Source organism: Pithys albifrons, chromosome 4 (assembly GCF_047495875.1).
Source record: "Pithys albifrons albifrons isolate INPA30051 chromosome 4, PitAlb_v1, whole genome shotgun sequence".
In the NCBI taxonomy this organism is placed as follows: Eukaryota; Metazoa; Chordata; class Aves; order Passeriformes; family Thamnophilidae; genus Pithys; species Pithys albifrons.
This window is the reverse complement of record NC_092461.1, coordinates 47,078,801-47,101,682: the sequence shown is the minus strand read 5'-3', so window position 1 is coordinate 47,101,682 and position 22,882 is coordinate 47,078,801.

Sequence of the window (22,882 nt, the reverse complement as noted above, 5' to 3'; positions counted from 1 at the left end):
CTCAGGCTGCGTGTGAAGGTGCTAATGACTCCCTGGAGGGGAGTTAGCTCTTATCTCACAGATGTCTTTCACACCCAGCTCACAACCTGAGGGGTCAGGTGTGCCCTGGACTGCTGAAAATGGTCCATTGTTCTTGGGAATTAATAGAGGGAGTTAGAATACATAGCTTTGATCACTCCCACACAGTGATAAACTGGTCCCACCTGCTGAACTAGGACATTCGCCTTCCCAACAAGTAGATACAAGGTAACTCCTAAGTCAGTGACTATTTGAAATGGATACACTTTCTCAAAACAATCAATGCTACCTTTGTAAGCTCATAACATTTTTGTGGTATAAGTCAAGATTATTCATTCCTACCCCAGATCTATTATCTAACTCCTACCAAGCCTGGGATTTGAATGTATGTCCTTGTTTGGCAGCAGAAAGTTCTGTTCTTATGCTACAAAGCTGGCTGTTTTTAAGCATAGCTTTGAAAATGCAAATGCAGTGGACCATGTTTCCCATGGAATTAAAATAACATGCAATCCTAATTTATTGTGTTCAGTGATTAAACAAATAATTTCTTCCTTATGTATTCAAATTGCCATCCATCAGTTCTTTCAAGACTGAACCTATAGTACCCTTCTAAATAACCGCAGAGAAGTCTTTCATTAATTATCCCACAGTGTTATTACTGCCAGCTCTGCTGGCTGCAAAACTAATTCTTTGTGTTTCTTTGTTGTAACTTATTGCTTCTATCATGGCATCCAATCTACTCATTCAAGGCTCGTGAGTCTAACCAGCACTGCCACCATAGGTCTGTACACACACAGAATCAGACAATCACAGAATCACAGAACATACCGAGTTTGAAGGGACCCACAGGGATCATCAAGTCCAAATCCTGGCCCTGCACAAGACCAACCCCAAGAATCACATCATGTACCTGAGAGTATCTTTCAGACCCTTTTTTAACTCTGTCAGGTTTGGAGCTGTGACCACTTCCTTGGGGAGCCTGTTCCAGTGCCCAGCCACCATCTGGGTGAAGAACCTTTTTCTAATATCCAACCTAAACCTCCCCTGTCACAGCTTCAGGCCATTCCCTTGGATCCTGAAACTGCTCACCACAGAGAAGAGATCAGTGCCTGCCTCTCCATTTCCCCTCACAAGGAAGTTGTAACTGCAATGAGGTCTCCCCTCAGTCTCCTCTTCTCCAGGCTGAAAAGACCAAGTGACCTCAGTGACTCCTCTTACAGCTTTCCCTCGAGACCCTTCACCATCTTTGTTGCCCTCCTTTGGACACTTCAAATAGCTAAGTATCTTTCTTTTATTGGGGTGCCCACAATATTCAAGGTGAGGCCACCCCAGTTCAGAGCAGAGTGGGACAATCCCCTCCCTTGACTGGCTGGTGATGCTGTGCCTGATAACCTCCAGGAAATGGCTGGCTGTCCTGGCTGCCAGAAAATTGCTGACTCATATTCAACTTGCCATCCACCAGGATCCCCAGGTCCCTTTCTCTGGCTCTACTTTCCAGCATCTCATTCCCCAGTCTATGAACATCCGGGGGTTGCCCCATTCCAGGTGTAGAATTCACCACTTTCCCTTGTTGATCTTATATGGTTGGTGATTGCCCAATCCTCTAATTTGTTCAGGTCTCTCTGCAGGGCCTCCCTGCCTTCAAGGGAGGCAACAGCTCCTTTGAGTTTTGTATCATCTGCAAACTTGCTTGGTATCCCTGCCAGTCCTGAATCCAAGTCATTTATAAAGATATTGAAGAGCCTAAGATGGAGACTCATGGAACCCCACTAGTGACAGGTGGCCAGCCTAATGTTACCCCATTTGCTGTTACCCTCTGTGCTTCACTTGTGAGCCAAGTGCTGACCTTTCAAGAGGGATACCATTTAAGACACGTAGGTTATTAAAAGTAAAAAAAGACAAACAGGTCAAGTCTTGGCAAGCCAATAGACTTTTCTGGGATTGCCAGAAGTCTGGAGTTGGTCAAGTTTCTCTGGCCTGCTTGGAGGATGGCAGATGTGGGAGCTTCGGGAACAGGAAACTTATGTTTCTTAGGGCTTGAGGCCATAGGAATTGTTTACATAGATTCATAAACTTATTTTGAAGGAAGTGTACACTAAAAACAGGATTTGAGAAGGAATTCTTCCTTACTTCTTTCTTCAAATCCACATGAGAAGGAAATGAAGAGCTTTGAAGCTAGCATTTGGTTCCATAAACATGCCTATCTGGCTCATCCAAGCGCATCCTCCTGTCAGAGGATAGGGCTTCTGCCTTTGCTTCCCATGCTGGAAGTCCATGGTTCTCCTACTTTTACACTAGGGTGAAGGCTATGGTATTTTTGTGGTTGAACTCAGTTCATCCAGAAGATCAACCAGATTACCCTTGCTAATATTTTTCTATTAGAGCATATTTTGATTTAGAGGAATAAGGAATCACTTTAAAAGAAGCGCAGTTTACTCTTACAACATAAAATGACAAAGATGGTTGTTTTGTCTAGAATTATAAATGAGTACATGAGTGCCTACCTGACTGGATTTTTTGCCTTCTGTGGGCAGCTTATTATACAGTCACTTCTGGAGCTTATTCTACATCATTATATCTAAAAAAACCTTATTTCCACGTCTTAGCTGAGGCATATAAACTTGTTTAATAATACTCAGAAAACCTGAACTAACATTACATGCATTTCTTTGATTTCTTTTCCTAAAAACCTCCTATCTGGTTGTATCTTTTCCCCAACTCCTGCTTCCATTTCTCCCTAGCCCTGTTACAGAATTAATGTAGCCTAGGCCTATGGTGAACTGCCTAAGAGATTACAGCACATTGATGCATTGCTCTGGGGAAGGTGAAATCTGTCACATGGGCAGGTGAACTGAAACTGATTTTAGATTCCCATTCAATTTCTCAAGAATGCAAGCAAAATTAAATCAAGGGAAGGTGGAATAGTAAAGGGACTAAGACTTTAAACAGTATTCTTGACTTTTTGAAATAATGATCAATGGCACTAATGCCTAAAAGCTTATAAACCACTGCCTTATGTGGATTAAAGAAATAGAAAGGCCAGCTCACTCTTAGTCAGAGTACTTTGTAGTGCTATCTCAGTTTTGTGGATTAAGATGGATTTCAATAGGCTTACATTTCCTAACAAGTCTGTATCCACCAGTGCCCCTTATGGCTCTCCCAATGCACACTCTAACCACCTGTGAAGAAGAGGAAACTATTTTTTCTGCTTGCAAGGCAGATCCAGCATTTTCAGGTAGAAGCAGCACTTCTCTTGGGTTCTTATCTACTCATAATTTACTATATGAAGTAATGCGGATTAGAAGCAGGGAGTAGCGGCAATATGAATCAAGGTTAGTCTGGAGCTCTTGCCAATGCAAAGGAACACAGATATGAACAGATTTTCTTTCTTCATCCCCCTCTGCTCCTTTGCTCTAGCCTTCAACACACTGTTTTCTATGCTGTGAGATACCCCTGCCTCCTGTGAACTTTCAAATAGCTTTCAACAGTTTACTACCATCCTGGAGGAATGACAAACTATTCTGGCAATCGGGGTATACTTGCAGTGTCAGGCAGAATGTCTTCCCTCATAGCAGGCTGCGTTGCAAACACTAGCAGGAATGCAGTCATCTCCCAGCTTTGCAGGGACAGAAAGCTTCAACAGAACACAGTGCTTTGCACCATGCGTAGGAGAGCTGTATAGACAGGGCAGAGACAGACACCTGTTAAGTAAGAAAATAGCTAATGTACAATAAAAGGTGGTTTGTCTGTATGAAATTATTAACTCCGTCGGGGATTGGGTTCTGAATTGTCTAAGTTAATCTCTGAAGAACCTACACAGATGTTTGTCACGTGGCAGCCCTAGCTGGGAAAGTAGCCTGCCACCTTGTCAAAGGCAGTGGGTGCTCTGTGGGCAGCAGGTTGATGGCGCTGTGCTCCCAGGGGTGGCTACAAACAGGCCTCCTGCTGCTGAGGTTTGTGTGACCATGACCTGTGAACCCAGCTACAGAGCCCTGTGTTGCTCATGAGCATTTGAGGGGTAGTGAGGTGGTAAACCAAGGCAGGAATCACTGTGAATGGTGAGGTTACATAGGAGCCTTGGCAGTGACTCTGGTATAGGAAATCCTTTCCTCCTGCCTCCTTGTTCACATCTTAAGCCACACTCCCATTTCATGTCCCAGCTCCCTGTCTTCTCATCTGTGCTGCTAAAATTGTTGTTGGACAACATGCAAATCTAACCTCTATACCAGGTTGTTTCCTTTTTTGAATTTTCCAGTCAACTTTGTAACTTGTCAAATACACTCACAGGCTGTTTGTGCAAGGTAACTAATTAAAGAAAATGAATTGTGTTATTTTCATCCTTGGTTCACCCCAAGTTAGTTCTGTATCTGCTTGAACTTTCTGCTCCACTGCTAATGTCTGCTATAAAAACCATTTCATTATCAATCTAGATCATGAAAAAGTTAAAAAAAATGTTATGGTCTGCTGGCATCATGGAAGTAGAATAGCAGGAATGACCATTAAGGGGAGTCTGGAGAACTGGAATGATTAAATCTGTACCCAACACAACATCTTGTGTGGCTGCAGTTTCAGAAATAAGGCTTTGAAACACAAAAATCTCTTTGGTAAGAGTGCTTAACAGAGGATGATGCAGAAGGAAGGTAGCAGATCTAACAGGGACAGCTCTTCATGCTGTGAGCAGAAGGAACCAGCAAAAGGGGTATCTGGCTCCCAGACCTTCTGACAGACACATCTTGGCAAATATCCATGCATGACACATTAGAGAATGTTATATGCTTAGACAGAATGCTTTCCTGCCATTGCCCCTGTATGGTTTGGGCATGAATCAGCTTTTTGATTTAAGTTGAGCTGCTTAAATGACCTCATCATGCTCTATAACAATCTGAAGGGAAGTTATAGTCACGTGGAGGTGGGTCTCCTCTCCCAGGAAGTCAACAATAGGACAAGGGGGCATGGGCTTAAGCTCGGCCAAGGGGAAATTTAAGTTGGATATCAGAAAAAAATTCTTTACAGAGAGAATAATCAGACACTGGAATGGCCTGCCCAGAGAGGTGGTAGATTCACCATCCCTGGAGATTTTTAAACTGAGATCGGATGTGACACTGAGTGCCAGGATCTAGTAAATGGACTGGAGTTGGGCCAGGGGTTGAACTTGATGATCTCGGAGGTCTTTTCCAACCCAATTGATTCTATGATTCTATGATCACATTCTGTAAAAGTGAAGTCCAGATCAACCTTTTAATTGAAAATCTTTTCCATTCTTGTACAAAAAAGACCTGCAACTTCAGTATGGTTTGCAGAGTAATAGGATTAGTTTTTCTTAGGTGTAATGAAAAAAACACATTGATTTTCCTCTGTTCCACTTCAAATTTGTGACAAAGATTTTGCTGGGAGGTTTGCAACAAAATTCAATAAGATTTAATAGAGTGAGGCTGTCAGGAGTGGCTGTCAGTTGTGGGTGAAATTCTTGCAATCCATGTCTGGAAAAGAACAAATGACCAGAAATTAATGGACTTCCGTTTCAAGTAAAATGTGGGAAGTCCATCAATCACTTATTAGTGAATTCTGAAATATTGTATTTTCTGACCAGAAATCCAGGGTGAATGTGAATTGTGCTTACAATGCATATTTATAATTATAGTTATGCTGTGTTTAAGGTTGCTGTGTTTAAGGTTCTTGTGTTCTTGTTGTGGAAAATTCAGTATATATATATATATATATATATATATATATATATATATATATATATATTTCTAAATGTATATATTTATATATATATTTATATTAACCAGCTTTCATATGTAAGAACTTTTTCTCCTGAATTTATTGCATTTGTAATACAATATTTTAAAGCAGGCAAGTCTGTGGCTATTCTGATGTTTAAAAAAATCTGTAGGTAGAGTGAGAAAACCATGTTCTGCAATTGTAGGGGTTTTCGGTGGGCAAACAAAGAGATGTGACTTCCTTTCATTTACCTGCACAGCCTTTGATTTATGAAACACATTCTTTCGTATTTCATAGTGGACCTTCAACTATTATTTTCATTGTGTTACAATGTGCCTTGAAAAGGGGCACTTGCTTTTAACAACTTGATAAAATAAAAGTAAAGCTATCTGTAAAAGATGAGGGAATTTGGAAAACAAGAGTCTCTTGCCTAAAGCTGAGGAAGAGCAAACTTACCCAGTTTTACTTTCCCAAAGGGCTTTCTTATAGAGATAGTTATAGGAGGTCTGAAATAATACTCTCAAATAAAGAACATGTTCCATCTCCTCTTTGATTTGGCCTTGATCAATAACTATGTAGAGAAGAATTGCAGGGTTTTGACTTTCAGGTGTTTAGAAATATTGTTTACAGGCCATGGTCATTATGATGTTTCCATTTTACATATAACTGTTGGCAAATCCTATGTTCTTAAGCTCTTTTGTCTCACTGATCATTGTAAATAATTTGATTTTGGTTTGATTTTTTTTCTGTAGGTTGAAAAGTTTTAATGCTCTTTTTGTTCCATAGTTTATCTTTGCAATGCTGACAGCTAGACCATAGTTGAAACCTAATTAAGAATCTAGAGAGAAATTTTCTGTCAGCATCTTTTTGCATTGTGATTTATCTCCCATATTCTGGTAATGGCAATGTCTTGACAGACAGCTGGAGCAGGAGCATTAGAAACAACTGTCATGGATATCCCATATAACGTCTGAGAAAGTTCATCCTGACCATGCTACCCAGAAGGAATCCCTGAATACTCAAGGGAAAGTACCCATATTTTTATATACTCAGTAAACATGTCTCAGAATGCAGATATGAAAATTGTTTTACTACTCTGAGCATCACTGGCAGTCTCATTTAGCAAGCATCAGCACAACCAAACCCCAAGTCTCCTGACCCAAAAGAGCAGTTAGAGTTATGCATCTTTCAGACTTGGTGGCTACTGCTTGTGACTTGGAACTGGACTGGATGCCCTGTGGTACATCTTTCACAGGGAAGAAACAACTGATGCTTTTCTGTTGACACCGGGTTAGTGGATGAGTTCAGCTGAGGAGGTTGGGCAATCGCCCAAAGCAGAGCAGAGATATAAATGTTAGCAGAACATTCTCATGGGAGGACCATAGCATTTAAAATTGGCTTCCTGGATTGGTCTCAGAGCCTGACAGAGCTTGGCAGACCTATCTATTTTCTCAGGCATTAAATGAGCATGGCTTGGATTATCTCCTCAAGTGTTTTCTTTCTTTTTGGTGAAGTATAGAAAATGGGGAATGACTTAAAAAAAAAAAAAGTTAAAAAAAAAGGAAAAGAAATAAAAATGGAAAATTTGCACCCTGAATCCATATTTATCATAGAAGAAAGAGATAGGAAATATCTCAAAGGGTCACCTACTCCATTTTCCTATCCCCAGACAGGATTAATGACACATGAAGTCAAGTTCCCACGCTGTGGTGCACTGCTGATGCATGAATCCCTTAAAAGTGAATGTAGCAGTTCTGCATAGAGTTACAGCAGTCTGGGGCAAATTTTCAGAGCACAGGAAATTTTATTTTCAAGATATGATTTGGAATAGGCTTGTTGAGCCCTCCAGCAAAGGGAGGGAGGCCTGTAACTGATTGAGGTAGTTCAGCCTCACAGGATAGTGAGGCCAGCTTAGTGCTGGATGCAGAAGGATGCCTGCCTGTCTCCTGTTGTTCAGCTGGGCTTTCTGCCTGTGACAGCTTTCCTGGCTTGCTTCTTCTAGTTAGTGCTGTAGCTACAGTCCATGGGTTTCTCAGCCACTCTGGCTAAATGTACCCATGTCCATTCTCTGGCACTAATTAGCCCTTGTTCTCACTGTTGTACTCTGACACCCCTCACATCAAAGTGACCATTTTTAGGACAGCTACCTGATAGGGGTGACACATGGCCCACTCCAAAAACATGCACAGGAGAGAGAAAAGCAGGTTGTTTGGGAAGCCAAAACATGTGCAGAGACCATTTTAATAATTTAATAGAAAGAGTACCGGAGTCCCTGTGCATGGTACGTACCTTGTTGTAACTGAGTTTAACCTGATAGATTTAGTCCTCACTCTATAGATACAGCCTCTCTCTGTACCTCCTTGCAGACTTCCTTTATGCTTGATCTCTGGGCATGAAATCATCTTGTCATCCTGGCAAAGCAACAGCCCTATCTGCTTGGGGCTTTTTATTTTTGAAGCAGAACTTTAGCAGTTTTTTACATATTCTTGTCTATGCCTTGTGTGTCCAGTTTGCTCCAAGGCTCAGCTGACCTGTGCCACAAAGAGATTCATGCAAGCAGTTTTCGCAGGTGGTTTTACTGAGTGCTGGTCACTTGAATTATGATTTGCTCCTGTGATCTTTAATTTGTTCTGTTCATAGTGCCTACTTTGGGAATATCTCTAGTCACGTAGTCTGCATTTCCCTCGGGATCACTGGGGGTGAAGACAACATAAGTGAAGTAGAAGAGTACAGTTTTTGGAACACAAGGATTGCCTTTGTATGTCAGTTGAAGAAGACAGGGTAAGAGGTTGAGAAAGGTTTTCTGGGATGAGAATATGGAGTGAGGTCGTCATCTGATGAAAGGGTGTAGGAGGTGATAGCAACTCTGGTGGCTAGACACTGATTCCCAACACCCACTAACAAGGATGGCAAGGAAAACAGTCTGTGCAGTATGGGACATAACAAACAGAGCTGCTAGATTATCAGGGTGCTGATGGCCAGTGTTGACACAGCAGTGGAACCCTGGCTTCTGGATAGAAGAAACAGGCTGTGTTACCAGACTGCATGGGACAGCACTATGAAAGATACCACACTAAAATAAAGAAGCTGACCAGAAAAAGACCTTTTGGAAAGTAGGTCTGTTGTGCCTGAAAAAATTACCTCTTCTCTGAAACAGAGGTTCAACATTTTTTGTATTTCCTGAAGGAAGCAGATGAGGGACAAGAGACATTCCTAAAACCATGACTTGGCCTGACAAAGGTAAATGTTTCTCTTGGAAAAAAACCCTGAAAGCTGATAGCTTTCAAGCCTGTGAAGAGAACTTCCACGGGGAGTCAATTTATAAAGGCATGTCATACCATGCTGACAGCTTAGTATGGCTTTAAGACTGAAGATGTTGATTTATAGCTTTGCTTTTGACAGTAACTATTTTAGTGAATATTTAGTGAAGAAATACAAGGTATTTGGTCCTGTGACTATTGCCATGTCTTTATTTCAATAGTGTTGTGCTGGATTTCCATATCTCTTGCAGGAATAGAAAATGCTGTGCCAAGGGATGTTGCCTGATGGCCTGTTAGATACCTACCCTGTGAGACACAAAACTAACAGAAGCAGAGCTGACTTTGACTAACACTAGATTGACCCTGCAACGGTGTCCTTCTATCTAACAAGGATTCTTTTTCACTTGCCCTTTCCATAGTTGCATATTGCCATTTGACAGAGCATTTTGGTAACCTGGTCTCCCATTTAGTTTAACATTGTGGTCATCAGAAGACAAGTGATCCTCCAAGAACTGCAGTGTCTTTGCTATTAGGAAATACTGTGATTAATAGATACTGAAATGTTAACATGGAAACACAATATATACATAATGACTCCCTGCTCTGAATTTCGGAACCACAGCATATTGCATCATGTGTAAGGATGTCGTCAAGGTAGTAAAGGATTTAGGGGCATGTAAAAGACAAATTCTTTCCTAAATCTCATATCAGAAGATTTAGAGAAAGAAACCTAGTTTCAAAATCATTATAATTTTTTAATATAAAAGCAGAACCTCTTTGAGCTTGTGAATGGTCCTTCTGACACTGTCACCAATTGCCAGGGAATCCAGCTGCTCAGAAATGGCATCACAGCTTTCATATTGGCCCACTTCCTGCTTTGTTCCTCTTATATTATTATGTGACTCTCAGAGAGCTGTCACTTTCTAGATTCTCAGCCAAATAAATAATGAATATGGCTTCATTTAGCAACTGAGATCTTTACATCTGCAAGTTAGTTATTTTTTAGTGCCTTGAAAAGAATCATATTCTGAGTGAAAACCTTGAAGGAAGAATAGCTTTATTATATATGTGTCTGGAATGTGAGCATATGGTATGGCTAAATATTTTTAACATAGGAAGTATTGTTATATTAAAATCTGCCCCACACTTTAATGATGGTATTGTAATCTGTCTAGCCCAGGTTGCTGTTAGGGAAGAATACATTTAAATGTATATATTAAATTTCACTACTAAAACAACTTTCTGAAGTTTGGTCTGGGACTGTGAAATATATTTTTGGAGTAGCTAAGAATCACCAACATACCACTGAACTCACCTTTCTCTCCAGACACAAGGAAAATGTTTTTAATGTTTTTGTCTTTCACATAGATTGGTTGTATTTGAACAAGAACACTTAGGAAAGCAAATTGAAACTCTTAATTATTCCAGAAAGGAAGTGAATAATTAAAAGAAGAAAGTGAATAAACAACTAAGTTATAGTTGGAAACCTCTATGATGAGCTTCCTATCAAATAATACTACCATTTTGCCATTTAAAAAAAATGTTCTGCAGTGTTTATGGGAAAATTGCAAAATACAGGACCTTAACCTATTTGAGTGTAGTCTGCAACTACCAACTGGAAATTATTTTGTACTTCTGTGCATTTTTCTTCCAGGTCTAGGATAGATTCAAATGGGAATACTATATTACTTGTGTTTCACATACCCTCTGTTGCAGAAGTCTTAAAGGACTACCTGAGCCTACTAAGGGCTTCTTCCCATTGCTTCCTCTCTTCTCTTCTCCTCTTCTCCTCTAATTATCAGCTGTGTCCCTTTGGTCACCTTTCATCAGAGTTCTGTCATTGTAGAGATAGGTTAACGGTAAATGACCTTGGCATTAGTCAGTGGTTTAAAGAAATGCAGTCACAGGAAGGAGACGTGTGTATCCGACAAAGGCTCCTAGCCTAAACCCCACATCCTTCAGTTCTTCAGCCTCATCTGGGACACAATTTCACCTGTATGGAGCCACTTGGATGCATTGTCACATGTAAAGAAAAAGAAATCAGTGGCTTGGAAAACATCATCTGTGCTGGAAAATGTGTGATGAGATGCTGCCAATAGCTCAGCTGCATAAGCACTAGGAGCGCAGTCATGAATATCTGTTGAAAGCACACAAATGTTGTTTGTGCTGGTTGCTTGGCACTCCTGCAGCTGGGCTGCTGCAGAAATCTGGGTATGAAATGGCAGAGGAGAGAATAAGATCAAACTGTTGGGTGCTATGAATGCAACTTTGCTTCCTGATTACAAGTCTTTAGGTTTGGATTCCTTCTGTACCACTGCAAAACCCCAAAACTATGCTTTTAATGCCAATTTAATTATGAGACAACCTTTACCTCTAGAAATGTGTTCTTGTTTGTTAAGTGTAAACTAGAGTTAAGCAGACAAAACCAGGAACCACAGACCAAATACAGCTTTTGTGGAAGTTGCTTTATTTACTACTGTTTTATTTGGGTTTGAGGCTCATTAGATGCTCAGCTACTAGGAAGGTATGGTTTGGAATCTTGAATCAAGATTCCAGCTAAGGGAGCTCTCAGAAGTGAAATGTGACCAAACAGTTTGGGAACTGGAGAATACGTAAGCTAAAGACTTTGTGATGACAGCCATACCCTCCTTCCAGCAAAGTTCTGTTATAGATGAACCAGGTTATACTGGTGGAGAGGTGATTTCTGCCATTAGGAGTATATGACAGTCACAGGACTTTTCACATAACTTCATTTCTCACAAATCTTTTTGCACTAACATTGAATATGATATACTGTATACATTTCAATATGCATCTTATGGTTAATTAGGCCTACTCCATTTCTTAACATTCCTGGGTTCACTAGGAAATAAATGCTTTCATTTCTTTGAAGATCTAATTCTTGCTGCCTCAATGACATCTTCATAGGCTGAAAAGAAATATATATATATATTTTTTTTTTTTTTGGGGGGGTAGGAAATTGACTTTTCAACTGGATTCACCTATATACTTGCCATTTCAGGCACACCCTGTTTTCTTTCACTAGTCTGATTTTTGGAAGCCAGTAAAAAGGAATAAAAAAGCTGCAACAATTACCTTGTAAGAAACTTACCTATTCCTTACCTCACAGTACTGTTTATAAAACAAATTGTTTTGAAGGTGAGAGTATTTAATTTTTTTATTATCATTTGTCTTTTCAAAATGATCAAAATCTTCAGATATAAAAAGCATAGAGTAACATATCATTAAAAAAAGTTGTAGTGCTCTGAGATCAAATAATTGCTTTCCAGCTACTATGATGGTAATAAGCAGTTTCTGGTAATTATATATATGTCATGTGAAATGAAGGATTTATTGTTTTTATTTTTTTTTGAGAGAGGATATAATTTTTCAAGTTTGACTGATTAAAAGAAAAAAGGAAGATAACTGAGGTGTTACTGAGATGTCCTTGACTTGCCTACCAGGACATCTATATTAACTTTCTGTGTCCAGAATCAGCCTGTAGATGTCCCCCAACTCATATTGTGCTGCATCCAGTGTTCAATTTTGTTGAAAGCAACTATAATATTTATAAATTGCCAACAGCTCAAGTTAAAGAAAGACAGAGAGCTGAAAAGCTGCTCAGGAATGGCTATTCTGTGGCAGGACTGTTGAGGGAATGACACAGTGAAGAGCATCTCATACCAAGAGAAACATGAGCTAAATAAAAGCTGATAAAAACAAAAAGGAATAAGAGTCTTGCAGAAAACTGAAGATGACCAAAAAAGGAAGCTAATAATGACACAGTACCCTGTGACTCTGAGATACAGAAATGATAGATTTTCTTTTGCTTTAGTGAACCAGAACTGACCTTAGCACTGTAATACATGATGAAATGAATGCTGCACTTCCATGAAGTGACAGGTTTGCGAGTGCATAACATCTTTGACAAAACCAGCAGGTTAGGGAGAGTAAATATAGCTCAATCCATAATCATCCTGATGAGATGATGATAAATTTTGGTGACCTTTATCTGTCTTTAGCTAATGTAATTGAGTGTTGAATAGTGTCCGCATCAGTGATGGACTCAACCCTGCCTACATATCCTATGGTGGACCTGGATGAACTCTGCATATGGCTTGTAACAATGGGTGGAATCCTAAACAGTTGCGTGTCTCACCCATTTGCAACCTATTCTCTTCCATAAGCAGTTGATTTCTTCTCACACAAGACTTTGATAAATAGTTTCTACTTGTATCAATACCCATATTCACATGCAAACAAGCACATTTGTCAGAGAAAGATTATTCACTGGTCACAATGTATCATTTGCTCTGTTATTTGTCATTTAAGTTGTTGTTATTCTGTTTTCAAAACTATTCTTAAGTGACCTGAAAGGATATAGAGTAACCTTTCCCTCAACACAAGCAGTGAAGAGTCAACACAAAGAGTAAGGAGTGACTTTTAGCTGGGAAAATAGCTCATACATCCTACCCTACTGCTGTTCTAACATAGATGACAGCAAAGTAAGTAATGGAAAGTCAGCACCATTAAATTTGCAGATGAGGAACATAGAACTGCAGAATTTGGAGCAAATTTCTTCCACCATGGCAGATTCATAGAATCATAGAATCATTTGGGTTGGAAAAGACCCTTAAAATCATCAAATTCTGCCATTAACCTAACACTGCTAAGTCCACCAATAAACCACATCCTGAAGTGCCACATCCACAGGTTTTTCAAATACCTCCAAGGATGGTATTTGAAACCATTTCCCTGGGCAGCCTCTTCCAGGGTTTGGCAATACTTGCAGCGAACAAATGTTTCCTAATCTCCAATCTAAATCTGCCCTGGAGCAACTTGAGGCTGTTTCCTCTTGTCCTGTCACTTGTTACTTGAGAGAAGAGACCAACTTCACAGTAACCTCCTTTCAGGGAATGTTAGAGAGTCATAAGGTCACCTTGAGCCACCTTTTCTCCAGGCTAAGCCCCTCAGCTGCCTCAGCCACTCCTCATAAGACTTGCTCTCCACACCCTTCCCCAGCTCCTTTACTTTCTCTGTTCACACTCCAGAATCTCAATGTCTTTCTTGCAGTCCAGGGGCCCAAAACTGAACTCAGGATTCAAGGTCCAGCCTCACCAATGAGTACAGGGGGAAAATCACCACCCTAGTCCTGCTGGCCACACCATTTCTGATCCAGCTGAGGATGCCATTGGCCTTCTTGGCCACTTGGGCATACTGCTGGTTCATGTTCAGCTGGCTGTAGACCAGCACGCCCAGGTTCTTTTCTACTGAACAGTTTTCCAGCTACTAATTCCCCAGCCTATAGTGTTACAAGGGGTTGTTGTGGCCCAAGTGCAGAACCTGGGACTTGGCCTTGTTGAACTTCATACCATTGGCCTTGGCCGACTGATCCAGACTGTCCAGATCCCTCTGCAGAGCCTTCAGGTCTACCTATGTTCCCAGTGGCAGTTCCATAACCAGACCTTAGAGTCTCCAGTAGTGGACTCTCCCAAGGCTCCCTCCAGCAAAGCTCCTCTGACATGTGATTATTTCATTTTTTTAATACCTTCATCAATCTTCTTTTCTTCATCTTCTTTTCCTCTTTGTTGTGGACATATCTAGTATGAGAACATGCAAAGAAATAATTATTACTCTTGTATCAATGATCTGCATACTGGAAAGCTACTATGTTCCTCTCTTTCCTCCACCCTCCTCTTTCATGAGCTGCACAATCCTATTTCTTTCTTCCCTACCTCAGTGAAAACTTTTTCAACATCTTATTTGTCACTTCCCTCTGGAGTCTCTCCAGGTGTTACACATTTTTCAGGAAGAAACAATGTGACATTATCTTGTCGTGTTTATCTTGCCATTCACTATAGCATAAATACTTGTTTCTTCAGAACTGTTAGATAAAATTTTGGTTTGTTTCCCCCATTATTTATGCCTAAATTGAAATATTTTGATGACACATCATAATTATGTTCATGCTGGATTCAATTTTCAATATTTCTCCATTCACCTTTCAGTACCTTGACTCAGCCTCTGAGATTGTTGAATCAATGCCATTTTTCTGTATAATGGTTAAAAAAAATCCTTAGAGATAAGGAAAATAAGTAAATATGAGCATAAAGGTTTGACTTGATGATCTTGGAGATCTTTTCTGCCTTAATGTTTGTATGTCTCTAAGATTCCATGTCTCTATTTCAGTAGAATTTTGGGCACTGTTATTGAGGAAATTTAGTTGACTGTTACTCATCTGCTACTAATCAGAATGACTTTCCCAAAGTCACACAACAAGCATTTTGATGTAACCAATATGGTACAGAAATGGAGTTTGCATTCTGACCAATTCATATACAGACAGGGAAAAATAAGAAGTCTCAGAACAACTAAAATACTCACTCAAGACATTTAAAATGTGATATACTAAAGTATTTCTAAAAATCAATTTTTCATGGATAAACCACAATAATTTTTTTCTTTTATACTTCTTAATGTATAAAAGACATGTTTACAAATTTCATTTCTAGTGGTTTCTAAAGGAATTTACAAAAAAAATTGACTGAAGGAAATGTGTGTCAGACAATATACCTGTAACACAGTCCTACAGTAAATTTTTTCTCGTTACATGGATGAGCTAAGATAAATAAATTACTGCAGGTATATTGCTTCTGACTTGTAGGAGAATGTGTATTGAGCTCTTTCACTTGCAGAGGGAGTCCCAGTCTAAAGGAATGTAAATAATTGCATCTGAGATTTCAAGGAGCAATTTGCACACAGGGGACTTGCTGTGAACGAGCTGTTGAAATGTAAGGTGCTATGACTTTTATAACAAGGTAACCACATACACTGAGACTTCAATGTGATTGATTGTGGGTTTGGTATTTTTTGTGGGTTTACTTTTCTTATTTTTTTCCTTTTTTTTCCCTTTTTTTTCCCCTTTGCAGTCGTGCTGTATTATATTTTACTTTATTTTCTGAAACAAACCTGCAGATGAATCGTAGGAGGCAGGAAAGAGACAACTTGAACTGCTGACTGCTCTAGTGAGACTGAAGTGAGACATCTCATATTTCATCAAACCTCTGACAATCAACCAGAGGGATTGAGGAGAACAAGTAAGAGTCAGGTCTGGGGAAGCAGTACCATTAGTAAGTGAAATTAGGAGTCAAGTGCTAACTAGTATTTTTTCTGTATTGCCACTCCATCAAATAATTTTATCAAAGCCAGAGCAGGTGTATGATAATTATATTTAATGAAGATTGATTCCACACATGTTAATCAAGGACACTGAGAAAAGTTTCAGTTCAGGCTGATGTAACCTAGCAAGCCAGCTTACTTGGTGTAGTCAGAAAAGCTGCCAAAATTTCCTGAATTTTAGCTTTTGACTGCATCTTTTGTTTTCTTGGTGCTCTTCTGCCCCACATTCCCACTGGCATAGTCAAAGATATGTCCATAAATTAAACGAATCCACTTCTTTAATTGTCACTGTAGAGTTTACACATTTCTTTCTTCCTAAGATGGTGGACCAAAGGAAATAAATGCATCCCATTTTTAAATTTTAAACTTTTTCTTTTTTTTTTCTTTTTTTTTCTTTTTCTTTTTTTTTTTTTTTTTTTTTTTTTAATTTCTCACTATATCTGTCAGCTACTCCTTTCTTCCACTCATTTTTTGTCCTTTGCAGGGCAAGGAGAAGTTGACCAGTACTGGAAATCTTCTCTCTACAGTTGTGTCAGGACATGGAAGAAGGAAATTTTTTTCTCTGACCCAAGCCATGCACAGAAATAACAGATGTCTCAGTAAGCTGAGATCAAACACTAAAGGGAGGTGGGGAGGACAGACATGTCACATCAACAGTGTTTTCCTTCTTCTGACTTGGTTTCAGTAAGGGTTGTTTTCTGACTTTTTTCTTTCTAATTTAATAAAATTATATTGAACTTGTTCTCCTGATATCAAGTCTAATTCTTTGCATTTATATAGGGACTAATCCAGAAAATCACAGATTTAGCTTTAAATGTATACATTTTTTTTCATAGGAGATATCTCTGAGCAAACATCATGTACTTTATTCAGCAAATGAACCTATCTTTGCAGAATAAAGTGGGGATAAATTATCTCCTTTAGATGAATGCACTTAAATGGCATATTTAAAAACATTTATAATTGTTATGGAAACAAACTCTGCTGTTAACTTTGATAAACGGACCCAAAGGTCACCAAGGTGTTAACCTCATCATGTCACTGTAATGTAGTCACAACTTGCTCAGATATCTGAGTAAAGATACCTTGGATTACCATGACCAATTTCCATGATAAATAGACTGGAATATTCATACCAAACACACACACACACACAGAGACTCATACACACACACTCACACACACACACACAGGAGTTGAGTACCCTGTATTGGAGGAAAAAATCCATTAAATAAAACAAAACAAAGTACAAAACACATGGAGTTTGAAGCTGAAAGGTTAAGAAGCTTCCTGATTGTGCAAAATAAATCTATTTGGGAGTTTCCTGAGTCCTTTTTCTCAGAGATATTGAGACCTCTTAATCTGGAAAGCATCCTTGGTAGAGAAGAGTAAGTTTTTCTGATGAAGATTTTTATTAATCACTCTGAAGCAGCTGGTTAACTTTAGTCTTTTTTTCTCTTTGGTAAAAAGAACAGAGAGGAGAAAGGAGAAAAGTTTAGGTAGTAGCAGATGAGGTAACTGGGATTTACTTTTGGGAGCCAAATCAGCTGTTTATTTGTGGTGGATGGTAAGAGTTGTTGGGACAACCTCAGCTGCTAGATTTGTAGGTCTGGCTGTTTCACAGCTGAGATTGCAACCCAGCATGTCCAGCTGGGCTCCCGCTGCCTCTCCTGGAATGGGCTCCTGGGGCTGCTCCATAGAGTGCAGAATCATAGGAGAAAAAAAATGAGGGAGAGAAGTCTGAGCTGGGGATAATGACAGTGTATGGTGTAGGGTAGTGTAAAAGAAGGTGGAAGGAAGATAGTGCCAATGCAGTGGCATGTTGTAGGAGAGAAGAATGATCCCTCTTGAAGTGGATGTTTCTGTGGTGCTATGGTCCTATATGTGGTCATGTGCCTGGGATTTCTGGCTGCCATTTCCAAGGATAGATTAGCTGTGCACACCATCTGGAAGATTTAAATATGACACTAACATTGAGAGTGAAGTATGGAAAATTTTGATCAACACGTAAGTTCAGAAGTAACACTGAGGTCTTTTCTTAGGAGAGTACTTTTTCTTAAGTGGGATTTGAACTTAAAATCTGCCTTGATGGATGAGTTAAATAACTATTTTTCTAAATTATAGTTAAGAATAGCATTCTGAAATATTAATTAGTGTTGGAGAGTGTCTGCATATTCCACCGCTCTAGACAGATTAAGATGCACAAAGTAGCTCAACTGCACACAAAGAACAGGTTGAGTCCTTGCAGAGCAGGAGGCTGTGGTTCACATTTCACAGTTCTGATTGTTTTGCTATCCAAATCTGCTTCGTTCTCACTCAGCTCCAAGACAAGACTTGTGTGGCTGTCGTCTTCCTGTGTACATTAGTTTCCTCTCAAAACCAGCTTGGGGTTGTGAACAGGGCAGGATCCGGTGTGCTCTGATATCTTCCCAGACAGACTATTCAGAGGGCCAGGAATGTGGGGTGCACCCATCCTGCATCATCGCCACAGGCAGGGTCTCTGCATGGAGAACAGAACTGAAATTGTCAGGAAGAGTAGATCTTGACAGTGTCTTCAAGGGTATCAGCTGTCTGTGGAGGGCATGAAGCAGTGGAGCAAAACACAGGATTTCTTCACTGGAGGAGAGGAGTGCTGTATGCCCTCAGAATATGCAAAGTATTGCACCCCAGGGAATGCTGTGTCCGTCCTGGACATCTTTCTTTTGCCCAGAAAGTGGAATTCTTCCTAAAGAACTATATTATGTCCCCATGGAATCTTTTTTCGTGAACTTAAGGCTGAGAAGGCCTGAAAAGCAGCCTTGCTTCAACTGAATGGTTAATGTGATCTTAGCTACTACATATATGCTGATTTCAAACTTAATGACTTCTCAAAACTGGGTTTTCTATTGTGCTATTGGAAGAATCTACAAGAAAAGAGAAAGTGCAAGCTTGTACAATCTGTGATTATACAAGACCTCCTTTATCGCCACTTTTCACAGTGGTGTTATGAGAGAAAGTTATAATAATTAATTAAAGTGGTATTGTTCATTATAAAATCATACAACTTTGCTGGCTGCTTTCTATAAACATTACACTATAGATTCTGAGAGGAAACTGAAATGTAAACAGTACTTTTTTACATAAACAATCACTAAGAGTACTTGATTGTAAACCTAAATTAAATTGTTTGAAGGCTGGGTTTAACATTTTTCAGTACAGATAAACAACATACTTCAAAGCAAACACTGCTACATGACATATGCAACCTTAAGAATACACCATTTTAATTATTACTGCTGACATTGCTTGTTTGTCCTTGGTATAACATCATCAATTGAAGTGAAATCACCTTTGATTTTACAGATGTAAAAGGTCAAATTAAAATTCTTACTTTCTAATACATAAACAACAAAATTTCACATGTCTCTTATGAACCTAGGAGGTGTTATCAGATGCCATTACCAGCTTCATGTCTGACTCATGAAGAAAATGAAAACTTACGTGAGAAGCAAGAAGGTTGCTTGGGGTGCACTCTCTCTCTGAAATCTTTCATGCTTTTGCACATGAAATGTCTTTCAGTTTGATTGTTGCCTTAATCTAAGCTAAGGTTCTGAGAAGATAACTGTGTATTCTTCATGTCTGGAATTGTGCACCACTCTAATGACTGTCCCTGGTGTGTCTAGAAGAAATGATATCAACCACATATCATGTCCTGTGTCTCTCTCCTCTCATCCTTCTCTCCTAAATTCACTTTTTATGACAAATGTTGCAAAACAGAAGCCAGTGGGCAACATGTTTCTGAGCAAAGTAACTGTGAAGCAGAAAGTTAGAACCAGAGAACAAAAGGTTAGTTTTCTTGTAGAAATGATAACAGCTTGAACCTCTCTCCTTCTTCTTTCCCCACATTAGAAAAGGGTGAACTAGTGAGGTTAGGTCAGTACACACATGTTTTAAATTAGTGATTTATAAACAAGGAAGTGACAATTATTTGTTATGATTATTTGTCAAATAATCACATCTGTACCTAATTACCATGTATGTGCCAGTGTTTGCATTTCTCAGTCAGCTGAACTCAGTAAGAAGAGCTTTAAATTGGTAAATTGTGAGCCCACATTTAATGGGTACAAACATTTTAACACAGTATACATTGTGCTAAAAGTTATAAATAAAAGTGCCATATAGCTCTAATCAGTTTCACTCCTTATCTTCCATTTGAAAAGTTTACAAACCACAGCAATGAATCTTACACAGTCTCTGCGATGTGGGTGTCTCTCATTCTCAGAGCTTTCTTATCACATAAATTTTAGTCTTATTATTACCAAGTAGTGTTCTCTCTTAGTTAATACATATATAGCCTCACTATACTATGGTCAGGCTAATATTTCCAGTATTCATCTTATTTATTTGTGTTTCTTTTTTTTTTTTTCTATTTTTGCATGTAGTCCATTCCTTTAGAAATACAGGCATTCACCAATGGCTTAATTTCCAAGGTCAGCTTTGAATACCAAAGAAAAAATGTTTCAGTGCTCATTTGAATAATGATAGTAACATTCTTCCCCTTTAGAAATTTTTATCTCAGATTCCTTTCAAAAGTGCATTTGTGGAAAGGGAAATTGTAAGTATGTCTTTGCATGAGTGTTTGTTTGCCCCAGAGGTGTTTGCGCTGTCATCTCTTAAAGTGCTTAAGTTTAGGAGTCACTGGGGGGCCAGGAAAACATAACACATGCTTGAATTTTATCGAGGCTTTGGGCTTAATTCTTGCAGTATATGTGATGTTGTCTTCCCTGCCCTGAAAGAATGTTTTCCCAGCTGGGTTGGGGGTTTTAACACCCCATTATGTCATCCTTCTACGTCTTACAGGGAGTAGGGTAAGATGTGTATCACCATCCTCTTTGTGGTCATAGACAAATATATATAGGGAGACTTGGCGGTAGTCCCTGGTTAGAGGAATGTCTCCATGGCTCAGGCTTGTCTTACAGTGCCTTGTTTATGTGTGTGGTCATGCTTTGGCAGAGACCCACTGCCTTAGATGATGGCAAGTTTGGGGTGTTGCATTTCAGCCCATGTTTGTACCTTTTCTTGATTCTAGGTTCTTTACATGAACTCATTCAAGGGACAAGTATTTGGCCTCTTTGTCTCAGACCCTCCCGTTCACACTCTCTCTCACCCAAGGCTGTGAACTACAGCTGAGTGGGCAGCAGCATGGTACAGCATGATACAGCAGCTGTGCCTGGGGCTTTCACACAATTTCCTTTTGGATTTGTGTAATGGGACAGTGGTTTCAGAGTAAAACACTGGGCATTGTAACAATGGGAATAGCTACAGGAGAAAGAAAAGAAGAGTTTTAGGGCAACTCATTGTGTATTTGTGGAATTAGTAACCAACCATAGAGAGGTGTTTTCATCACATATTTCCATGCTCTTTTTTTTTTTTGGGGGGGGGGGGGGGGGTAAGATGAGATACCAAGGATGATCCCACTTACTCCAATGTTTAAGGGAAAAAGGTAGCACAGGGTCAAGACATAATTTGTCTTTCTTTGGCTTCTCAGTTATCATGTTTCTGATGTACTGTGTCAGCCTCCAAATTGAAAATTGGAAAATTCTAACCTGGCAGTTGTCACCTTGCTGCTCAGCAGAGTTCAAAAGAGTTTACAATTTTCTGGACTGTTTTCCAGTCTCCTGAAGACATGCTTTCTAGGTCATTGCTCCTAGGCAAATATTTTTAGTGTTCATCTATACACGCTTTGCAATCAAAGAGGGTGAGCTTTGCATTGGACTCAGTTGTGTCCAAGGGAGTTAGAAGTTTAAGCATACCTATTGGACTGTTTTCTTGTGGGAATTTCGCTATTACTGAAGTGTCTTTCACCAGGGCTTAGACATGGTCTCCGGTGCAAAGCACTTTATGGTCCTGTTTAAGAACCTGTGCTCTGGTCCCAAAAGATGTTACTGACCAATTTTAGGTGCACAAGAACAGGTGATCTGAATCCTGAGACTTGTGTGCCCGAATTCACTCTTGGTTTGAGCTTTAGTGGAAATTATGTGATCTAAATCCACTCACAGCTGAGCAGAAACAGAATCTCCCTTTCCAGAGAAAAGAAACATGCATAAGGCAGAAAGGTTTTACACTAAGAGCATAATGTAAGGGTGAAATTAGTCTTGTAGTGTTAGTTAGATCTTTTCAGAAGCTTTGAATAACTGAAATATTAAAACTCACAAGCTTTAATCTGTTAGAGAAGAAAGATATATTGTCTGTTCTTATTTCTTTCAATATAGACCACAGAATACAGTCACTTAGATGGTAGATATTATTAATCAATCAGCCAATTACAGCTGAAAACAGAACTACAGATGGAAGGTAAGACATACATTGTAATGGTGGAATTAAATCTGATCAGCCACTTGTATTGTCTCCTGTCTATATTTTTTGAAAGAAAAGATGAATTTAATTAAATTAAAAATTGCAGTAAATATGTGAAATTCTGTTACTTCTCATGCTGCCACATATGAAAGAATTAATTGTGAAGTCAAAATTTGTTTGCTATGTGGATTTTAAAGATTGTGGATGAATTAAGACAAATTGCTTCATATAAATAAATAGGTAATGCCATAAGACTTTAAACTTTTGAAGCTGAAATTGATTATGAGTCAAATAATTCAAAAGAAAATTTAAAAAGAAAATTACTATTCATATCCAAAAATGCAGAAGAAAACCCTACTGAATTT